Raw genomic sequence first — 9,127 nt, forward strand, 5'->3', positions numbered from 1 at the left:
TATATGTAACTTGATTCCATATGTGATTGATTTGTGATGTATAACCATTTATTATGTTTCACTTACCATATCACAGTATATAATTGTACCCGTTATTATTGCGCATATTTATTATGTTGAATCGTTCATTTTTGTTCAGGCAAGCTTCTGCTTTTGTTTTCTTTTTTGCTAAATTGGGATCCTCACCCTAATTTTCATTCTCACATTTTTTATTTTAATTTTCACATTTCACCTCCACCTTAATTTTAATTTTTATGTTGATCTCACCGAGTTGGTTTCATACTTAAATCAATCAAAACGAGCTTTATTCGATTTTAAACATTAAAATCATAAAAGCAGGCACATAAAAAAACATTTCATTTTATATCTAAAATTCGTTAAAACACAGAGTAAATACAAGTTTCTAAAAATTCTTAAAAATTCATTTAAACAATTGATAGTTTCTATTACGTCCAGAGAGCTAAGTTTATATTACTATGCATAGTGTATCTCATCTCACAACCGAGTCCTTCTGATATGTTTTACATCTGACAATTGCGTTTCATACTTATTTCAGTCCCATTTCTATTGCCATCTAAAACCGTTCCGTATTTAGACGTAGATGACACGCGGGCTTACTTGATGTAGCCGGCATCCTCCTTGTGGTTGCGGTTGTTCGCGTCTCCACTGTTTTTAGAGAGTCACCATTTGTATTATATGCCTGCACTTTATTTTTTTTTATTTTTTTTTTTTATTTTTTTGAAACCGTTTATTGCATTTTAAAATAGTTACAAGTATGGGCCTACAACCATCTGGCCGGCCGCTAGAGTGGCAGAAGCATATGACATACATACAGTAAGAGTCTCTTGGCGGTTCGGATTGGTAAATCAGGAGATAGCAATAGCGCAGGCCACATAGCTCCAAGCCCACAGTACGGTTCCCTTTTATCAAAACAGGACAACACCAAAAACCACACCCGCAAGGCAACCCGCAATCCAAGATGTCGGCACGTGCTCCTTAAGTGGGGGATCCCAACCCGCAGCCTAACTCTGAAGAGGGGGAATGGGAGCAGATCCGGGACTGGGGGCCCACATGCCCACGGCTGGGGGAGGGGGTCGGCTAGGGGGACGGAGCTGGTGAGGCAGCCGGTAGCAGTGGCGGCTCACAAATACCCCCGCGATAGGCGTTCCAGGGGCCCCAGATTTTCACCCACGCCCCAGGCTTACCCCTCGCCACATACACCACCTTTTCACGAAACATACACCAATCCATGTGTTCTTTCCAGGCCAACACCGCCGGGGGCCTCTGGGATCCCCACAATTGAGCAATGTCCCGCTTAGCTATCATGTATCCCAGAGTCACCCACCGCGTCTGCGGGACCGAATAGTCATTTGGTTCCCACACATTCAGCAAGCATCTCCTCGCTTCAGGCAACAGCGCAACACGCGTAACCACACGCAGGACCTCATGCACACCACGCCAGAATCGCTCCACCTTTGGGCACTCCCACAGAATATGCATGAAAGTTGCCAAAGCACCACAGCCACGCTTACACAATCCATCCCCAGCAAAGCCCATACGTAGAAGCCTTGGCCCCGTCACGTAAACCCGGTGGAGGATCTTAAGCTGGACGAAGCGAAGGCGAGCCGGGATGGCCACCTCCTTCGGAGAGGCCACCGCGGAGATCCAGTCCTCGTCGTCTAGTTCCAGCCCGTCGGCAACCCAGGCCTCGCGGAGACTAGTCAGCAGTCACGATCTGTCGTTGATCAGTTTATTATATATAAGGGAGATCGTGCTGTCTGGAACATGGCCATCCAGCACTCTGTCCTCCAGGGGGGAAGACTCCGGAATGGACGCGACATCCGGGAAGACGGAGCCCAGCGCGTGGCGGACTTGTAAGTACCGAAAGTACTCACTGCCTTGCAGCTGAAACTCCGTCTGCAGCGTCTCAAAAGTTTTGAATCCCCCCCTCGTCCAGAGATCTCCCACTGTGCTGATTCCGATCGTGTCCCACTTCTCGAAGCCCTTCGATGTCCACAGGGAGCCCAACCTCTCAGGCGCATATAGCGGTGACGCCCGGGTCAAACGGTCCTTCCACCCCATAGCTGCATTAGCCGCGTGCCATACACGCACCATGACACGCGTCGGCCCCGTCAGACGGGAGTCGGGCGCGCCAGAGTAGAGCGCTCGATTGTAATCGCCACCGGGCAGGAGCATCTTGTCCATTTCAAATGCCGGGTTCAAGGCGGGCCCGTAGAGGCCATGATTAATTGCAGCTAGCTGGGAGGCCCAGTAATACCGTTTAATATCCGGGAGGGCAACCCCCCCATCGTACCACGGGAGCGTCAATTTGGCCAGAGCAATACGCGGCCTCCCGTCCCAGAACAGGCGCCGCTGCAGGCTCTCCACCTCACGGAAGTAGCGCGCCGGAACCAAGTCCATCGTGTTCTGGAGCGCGTACAGAAAGCGCGGCAAAGACATCATCTTAAACAAGGCCGCTCGGCCAAGCGGCGAAAGCGGAAGACGCCGCCAACGCGCCACGTCCTCCTTCAAGCGCTGGAGGGGGGGTAGCAAGTTCCGCTCGTAGCGGGCCTCCGGGTCCAGAGCAATATATATACCCAGGTACCGGAACCCCTGGGAGGCGATCTGGATCGGGCAGTCCCGTGGTAGGGCCGGAGCCTCCCCGGAAAGCACATATACGCAGGATTTCGCCCAGTTGATGACAAGGCCTGAGTTCCGACCGAAGGAGCGCAAAACATCAACCAGGACAATCAACGATTTACGCGGGGAGGCGAGATACAAAAGGATATCATCGGCGTAGAGGGACACGCGGTCCTCATGCTCGGGGGTCCAGCGGAGACCACGGATAGAAGGGTGCCACCGCAGCCACTCCGCCAAGGGCTCCAAGGCCAGTGCAAACAGGAGCGGCGACAAGGGGCAACCCTGACGCGTGCCCCGTCCCAGCGCGAATGGGGCCGAGACTCGCCCATTCACCACCACCTGCGCCAATGGGCCCGAATACAACAATTTGACCCAGCTAATGAATCCCGGTCCAAATCCAAATTTCGCCAGCATCGCCCAGATGTATGGCCACTCAAGCGTGTCAAACGCCATGGTGGCGTCTAAGGACGCCAAGATGGCCGGCTCCCGCACAAACGGGACACGCGCGAGCACCCCGTGCAAGCGTCGCAGATTAAGAGCCGTGTTGCGATGGGGTATAAAGCCAGATTGGTCTTGGTGGACCAAATCGCCCACCACGCCGACCAGCCGGTTGGCCAACACCTTGGCGAGGATTTTGGGCTCCGCGTTCAAGAGCGAGATAGGCCTATAGGATGTGACCCGCTCACGGGGTCTCCCCTCCTTGTGGATCACCACGATTGTGGCCAGACGCTGGTCCGGCGGGAGGGAACCCTGCGAGTGGGCCGCCACGAACATCGCGCGCAGGTGGGGCGCCAGTACATCCGGTCGCAGCTTGTACAGCTCGATGGGGATACCATTGGGGCCCATGGCCTTGCCGGATGCGACCGAGCGAATAGCAAGGGCAATTTCATCCGAGGTGGGAGGAGCGTCCAACGAATCCCTGTCCTCCACCGAAAGGGAGGGCAGCGCGATGTCCCGAAGCAGGGCATGGGAATCTTCCTCCGAGCAAGGAGAAACCGGGGAGTACACCTCGCGGAAATAATCCGCGAAGCAGGAGACAATGGCTTCCGGCTCGGTGACACGCACACCATCCATCCCCTCGATCAAAGGAACCACACGACTCGCTCTCTCCTTCTTGTCCAACCACGCAATCAATTTACCAGCCTTATCACCCACATCATACAATCGCCCCTGTTGCTCTCTACTGAGGCCCCTGGCCGCCTCCGTGACGAGGGCCCTATAGGCCGCCTGCTTGAGGTGTAGAACATGCAATTTGGCATCCGTCACCCCGCTCCCCAGGTCACCCTCTAGTTCCGCAATTTCGGCCTCCACCCGGGTTACTTCCTCCCGCTCGCGCCTCCGGGCATGGGAGATAAAGGAGAGGGCCTCCCCTCTGAGAACTACCTTAAAAGCCTCCCACAGGGAGATGGCCGAAGGGACAGACCCCACATTCTCATCAAAGTATCGCTGCAGGGATTTGATCAAGTCAGCACGAATAGTGGGGTCGCGCAAGTACCAAGCATTGATTGGGGCCACCCTGCCCTCCCCCCTCGGGAAGACATCGAAATGTAACAGTAATGGGGAGTGATCTGAAATACCCCGCGCCAGATGGCACACCTCTCCCACCCTCCCGGCATAGGCCGCAGGAACAAGGATGTAATCAAGCCGCGAGAGGCTACCATGGGCACCCGAGTGGAAGGTGTATTGCAGCTGCGCGGGATGCTTTAGTCGCCAGCAATCCACCAGTCCTAATGTATCTAAAAGGCCGGACAGCCACGCCTGTGCCCGGGGGAGGTCCCTAGGGGGATGACGATCCATAGACCCAGAAGCTACCGCATTAAAGTCCCCCCCCCAACCACCAGCAGACCACCCGGAAGGTCTAGGAGAAGGCGCCCCAGGTCCGCAAATGTAGTAGATTGTAACCCAGGCGGAACGTACACTGATATAAAAACAAACACTCTACCCTCCATTCTACCCACCAGGACAGTGTATCGTCCCCTCTCGTCATGGCGCACCTCATCAATCTCCAACGGGAGCGAGTTCTTGATCATGATACCCACCCCCCGCGAGCCCGAGGTGAAGCCCGAGTGGGCCACCAAACGATAGCCCCGCCGATTCATGGCATGAAAGGAGTTACCTATAAGGTGTGTCTCCTGCAGGAAGACAACATCTGGTGAAATACGTTTCAGGTACTGCAGGACCACACCACGCTTAATCCTGTCCCCCAGGCCGTTAACATTCCATGACAACACAGTCAAATCCCTACCCCCCATCATACGTAGAAGCAATCAGTCGTCCCCCACAGAGCATCTCGAGAGCAACAATACAGTAAAGGGTTTGCCTTGCGGTGCAAACAAACAACACACCCCCCCCCACCCCCCCATCCCAACAGAACTCCCCCCTCCCTGCACCCCTGCATGAGCCCAGACAGCCCCCCCAAAGTGCAGTGTGCCTGTCGCCCCACAGCTGAAAAACTAACTAGTCCCCCAGAGGAGGAGGGAAGCCCCCAATAGACCCCGTACGACCTCCATAGGAGCGGAACATACACGATCAGTAAATGGTAAAGGAATGTTGTCCAGAGCAAGGCCTATTATTCACCCCTCAGTTCTGATCCGGTGGGCCCTCCCCGCCAACCGCACCCCCCCCACCCCCTCGGCCCCGATCCCCAGGCAGAGTGTCCAACCAGTCCCCAGCCGCCCCGGGTCGGTCAAAAAAGTGCGTGCGACCATCCACCTCCACCCTTAGCTTAGCTGGAAAAAGCATTGAGTACTTAAGGTTCAGGTCCCGTAGGCGACGTTTAACTCCGAGAAAACTCAGTCTCTGCTTTTGGACCGCCGGAGTAAAGTCAGGGTAGAAATGCACGTCCATGTTGTCAAGCTTGACCGGTCCCTGCTGCCTGGAGGTCTGCAGGATAGCGTCTCTGTCCCGAAAGTTAAAAATCCGGGCAATGAGAGGCCGCGGCGGGGCACCGGCCTTAGGTCTGCCCCCAGGGACCCGGTGGGCACGTTCCACCGCAAAAAGCTTACTCAGCCCCCGGGGCTGGAGATGGGTAAGGATCAATTCTTCCACAAAAAGATCTGCCGCCTCCGGTCCCTCCGGCACCCCCACAATGCGAACGTTATTCCTCCGGGCCCGACCCTCAGAATCCTCCAATCGACGGTCCATCAGGGCGCTCGCCTGGCCAAGCCGGCGCACCTCCTTTTGGAGGGCCACCACATCTGTCGTGAGACTCGTTGTGGTGTGGGCCAGGGAATCGACCCGGTCGTTTGTTTTGGACAAGTCAGCCCTCACAAGGCTCACATCCACAAGGACCGAGTCTATCTTTTGCGCTAGGGTATCGAAGCGCTGGTCCACCGAGGCCTTCATCTCGGCGATGGCGCCCATGACGTCCCGGAGGGTCAGATCCACTGGCTGAGCAGACGCCTCAGTCGGGCCCGCCGGGGATGTGCGCGATGCCTCCGGAGATCCCTTCTGGAGGGTGTAGCGGTCCATACTGTTGGATTGATGCGCCGGGCCACGGCGGGTCGTCTTCATCTTCGCCCGGTCGCCATCTTGTTTGGTGGACATGCCTGCTCTCCCACCGTCGTGCCAATCTCCTCGAAAGGGCCGCTTAACCAGTTCACGGGTTCCGGGGGGAGGGCGACCACTGGACCGCAGGATGACTCACAGCCGGCGGGTCAGCCGGGCACCTGGACAAGGCCACACCACCGCACCCCGCTCCGCAACCCTACCTCGCTTGAGGGCAAGGGGGGCGCAAAAGCGAAAGTGAAAGCGCGGGGTACGCGAGTCGCCCAGCCCTGCCCGCCGCTGTTGTTCGCTTTGTCCCCGGATCGCCCCACTACTCCAATCCGGGGGGCCGGCGCGGAGAAGGCCGCAACCTTCGATCGGTGCTCCCACCGGTATCCGGGGTCCGATTCGAAAACGGAAAACGGGTGTCGCCTCAGCTCGGGTTCACAGACACAGTCCCCTCAACAAGGACAGGATATAGCCAGGATTAATTCAGGAGGTCGCGGAGGTCCTCGGGAGCCTCGCACCTACGCGGCCATCTTGGTTGCGCGCTAGGCTCCTCCTCTGCCTGCACTTTATTGTGCTTCAAGATTATTCGTGTATCCCCATTCATACGAATTCCGTATATTACAGGTGTTTGTCATGCCTTTATGAATGTGCTTTAAACAACACATTCGATTTCGTCATAGGTAAGCATCGTAGCATGGATACACTTCACTCTCTCTCTCATCAATTCACTGTTAAGCCCACTCGTTCTCAGTTTTCGTTTTTTCTGCAGCCAATTCAGGTTTCTCGTCGGTTTTGCTTTTCGCTTAGAGTTCATTAACTCGAGCGTTAGAGGTATGCTGGGTACACTTCTGATCTTGATTCACTTAAACTCACTTTTAAGATTCACGGTCACTTTTGTCCCATGCTTTTCACGTATTTCACGATTTTCACATTTAGTCCCCGCATTTTGTTAAGTCTTTTTCTTTCTGTTTTCAATAGGTTTCCAGTTATAGCACTAGTAGGCAAGATGCTGGTTTTGTTTCTTGCCACTGCATGTGCTGGATACTCTTAGCTTGCTTTTTTGTTTCTCTTTTTCTGCCTTCTATTGAGCTCTGTTTTTAAAGATCATTACAGTGTTTCTTGCCACCTTAACCTTTCACTAAAATAAGATTATTGATATATTCCAGACTCCCCTGACGAAGGGCTCATTTCATAGCCCGAAATGCATTGGGATATGTGAAGCATTTTGTTTGTCATGCTGACTATAAGCTGATTCGTTTGCCTTTTTTGAACTACATTTCCATCTGAGACTATCAAGCATAAAGCAGATCACAATCAACTTCATGTTTTGAAGATTTCATTTGAAAACTCTGACTCATTGACAATTGTTTTGTTTACCGCTTTTCACAACGATAATATTGTGCATAATAAATGGTTTTGACAACTTTGTGTACACTAGACAGTGGCTTGTTAGTAGTGCACTGGGCATTCCTGGATACTTATCTAGGTTTATTCCATTTCATTTTGAATCAGGTGGCCCGCAGAGCCCCTCACCTGGTGCACACATGATTTTCTTTCAAAGTTTGTGGATTAGTTTCATATGTTTAAACTAGAATCATTGAGTGCATTCTAGCTGCAATTCACTTATTGTTTGTGTGGTCCTTTGGCATCTGTTTACCTACCTCTGCACTGGGACTCTGTTGCTGAGCAGGCCATTTCAAAGCTTTGGTTCTTGATGTTGTTATACAGGTGTCCGTCCCCTTTGGAATCCATTGTATCCAGAAGGAGATACATTTGTTGTACGGAAATTGCTTTGGTATATGTGAGGTAATTACTTTGAAAGACATTTTAGTTCTTGGAAATTGGAACGTCTCAGGTCCCATAGTTTTAAACTTCCATATGGGGTCCTTCAGCCCAACTCTCTTTAATATATATGTGGTTCCCCTGGCTAGACTGGTCAAATATCATGGCTTTGCCATGGTGTCATATGCAGACGACACCCAGATCATAGTTTCCATCTCAAACAACACTGGGGACACTGCTCACAACTTTCGTGCTCGCATGTGACAGATGAGCAGCTGGATGTCTGAGGACTGCCCCATGTTGAACTCTAATAAGACCAAGGTTCTCCTTTTTGGCTGTGATCCATCCATCTGTCCTCGTATTGGTGGCTCTTGGAGCTGCCCCCCCCCACCCCCCGCCACTAAGGCAAAGAATCTGCGAGTCATTTCTGACACCACCCTGTCCTTCTCCCATCATGTGAAACCGATCACTTCATCCACCTGCTATACATTGAAGATTCTGAGGAAGATATATCCATACCCACCATCAGAACTACAGAAAACGGTGGTTTCTACATTAGTCTTGTCAAGGCTTGACTACTGTAACTGGCTTCTGATCGGTATAAATAAAGCACTTCTTGTGAAATTGCAGCTTTTGCACAACTCTGCTGCCTGTTTGCTCTTTGGTATCCCAAAATATTCCTCGGCCATGTTGGCCCTCAAAGCTCTACATTGGCTTCCAGTGAAAAAGCGGATTAATTTTACGGCCCTCTGCATCGCCTTTAAGGCACTGCATAATCAGGGGCCTGCTTATTTGATTGACCACTTCTGCTGGTATACCCCGATCAGAAATTTGTGATCCTCCTCACACTTGCTAGTGGAGCTTGGGTGGTAAAAGCTTCTTAAACATCTCAACCACATTTTGGAATCGTCTGCCTTGCAAACTTTTTTTATTTTTTATTCTTTTTATTGAGAGTAGGTACAAATGTCATCAGGTTTACAAATCTGTGGGACCAATGATCACTTCACATTACAATGTAGCATCTATACATCGGTACATGCTGCTTTATACAATGTGGCACAGGTTTCATGCAGTTGGAATCAACATACAGTTCATGATTAGTCACGGTTATCCATTGATAGATCGTCGGTCGGTACTGCACAGATATTACCTCCAAAGACATTCCACTTTCCCAACACCCTTTCCCACTTCTTGGGGCATCCTCTTAGTA

This window comes from Triturus cristatus, chromosome 1_2 (assembly GCF_964204655.1).
Source record: "Triturus cristatus chromosome 1_2, aTriCri1.1, whole genome shotgun sequence".
Classification (NCBI taxonomy): domain Eukaryota; kingdom Metazoa; phylum Chordata; class Amphibia; order Caudata; family Salamandridae; genus Triturus; species Triturus cristatus.